At 33.8% G+C, this 1,968-nt stretch overlaps 1 non-coding gene across 1 annotated transcript; it reads right to left on the bottom strand.

Moving 5' to 3' along the window:
- Positions 1-1,341: 1,341 nt before the first annotated feature.
- LOC122054411 lies at positions 1,342-1,447 on the bottom strand. Its single transcript, XR_006132727.1, has one exon. It is a non-coding gene; the product is annotated as a small nucleolar RNA R71 (small nucleolar RNA).
- Between the last annotated feature and the right edge of the window lie 521 nt (positions 1,448-1,968).

The following is a 1,968-nucleotide window of genomic DNA, read 5'->3' as shown; positions in this document are numbered from 1 at the left end:
GATGTGAGGGATTTGTCTCTATATTAGGGTTGGTACTGGACTAAAAAACTAGGAGATCCTTAGTGACAGAGGATACCCATTCAAGCAGACATATTATGCCCTTAGTGACAGAGGGCATCGATACTTGCCCACTTTCTAGAGTTAAAAGATCTTAATATATGGACTAATCCTTGTTAAGCATTCTAATTGGAGTGGATACTCTAGTCCTATAGTTAGGAAGTACATTAGATAGCTCTAGTGATTGTATGATCGAGGGACCCTGTGATAGAGGGTAACCCTTTAATCAAACTTTCTAGAGTTGTTTCTTTACTTAATGGCATTTGAACTTGGGTAAACTCTCCGATGCAATTTTTACAGGGTTATACCAGACTCTAGTTAGAAGCCCTACATGAGTTTAAGTATGGAGTTAGGTAGATGAACAATGCATAGGGACATTAATTAGCATCATAACGAAACCAAAATCCTATAATCTATCATCCTTCCTTCACTACACTCATTCTCTCACTCTCTACTCTCTCTTTACTCTTACTCTCTCTCTCCCCCCCTTCTCTTTCTTTTCATAGCATTTGTGAACCACCTTTCAATTGTCTAAATAATTCACCATGTGAAGTTAACTAGTACTTAATCAACAGTCTTTATGGATTCGATATCTTTTGTATTACTAATGACGTAACCGTACACTTGTGGTTTGTAACAAGTTTTTGGCACCTTTGCCGAGGATTGTTTTTCATTAACATTAGTTGATTAGCATATGAGTTACTCTAGACATGTTAATAGTTTTTTTTTACTTGTTTATTTTTATTCCTGCACCTTTCTTTCTTCCAATTTAAATTTTACATTTAGTTTTGTTATTAGTTTAAAGTTCATTTTTTCCTTTTCTTAGTTTCTACATTTTCTTTCTTGCTCTTAGTTCTGTATTTTTGTTTTTTGTTCTCATAATTTTTTTAGATATCCATGAGCACTAACATGTTAAGCAGGCCTTTAAGAGAATTTTCTGCATCCATTTCTACAAGATTTATGCCTCTCATTGTGCAACTTCATATCAAAACAAAAAAGTTTCGAACTAGACCTCGAATTAATTACCATGACACAAGATCACAAATCTGGATGAGAAATATCAGAAAACCTATACTTCCACCTTGAAGAATTCCTATAGCTTTGCGATATGGTGAACTGTGAGGGTGTCTTGGTGGATGTAGTTTAAGTGGTGGCATTTCCTATTAGTATCAAAGATAGGGTAAAGACTTGGTTTAATTTTCTCCATCCTCAAAGTATCATGAGTTGGAAATAATTAGAGTAGCAATTTCTAAATCACTTTTTTCCTTCCAAGTAGAATGGTTTACATGAGAAATTGCATCACAAATTTTGCTCAGGCAAATGAAGAATCATTATTTGAAACATGGGATAGATTCAAGAGCTTACAAAGATAGTTCCCTTATCATGGCTTGAAAAAATAGCTGACTCTGCACATATTCTATAGGAAAATTTCTTTTTTTAGATAAGTGTTTATTGAATTCATTAGCTGGAGGTTCTTTTATGAACAAAAGTGTGGATGAAGCATATATTATAATTGATCAAGTGATGTTAAATCTCTAAGAATGGTCAGATAGAAGTTGGATGGAATTTCCAATGATAACTTCAAAAGTGCAAGCCATAAAGATAAAAGAGTCTATCAAACAAAATGTAGTTCAACCTTCTAAGATTTTTGAAAATCACAAGTCATAGAATGAGGAGTTCAAACAGTTGGAGGCAAGGATTGATAGTATAGTTTCAAAATGGTTCAAGCATAACCTCCCTCCTACATAGACAAGGTCTAGTGAACAGTGTAATGATATTAAGTTGAGAAGTGGCATGAATCATGAAGAACTTTTAGAGAAGGACTTGTACAGAATTGAGGAGAAAAATAATAGAAAATCATAAAAACTCAGTTCCATTACTCCAAAAAGTGTCTAAGTCCACAAGTACCTT

This window comes from Zingiber officinale, chromosome 3A (assembly GCF_018446385.1).
Source record: "Zingiber officinale cultivar Zhangliang chromosome 3A, Zo_v1.1, whole genome shotgun sequence".
Lineage (NCBI taxonomy): Eukaryota > Viridiplantae > Streptophyta > Magnoliopsida > Zingiberales > Zingiberaceae > Zingiber > Zingiber officinale.
This window is presented reverse-complemented; position numbering and strand designations above follow the sequence as displayed.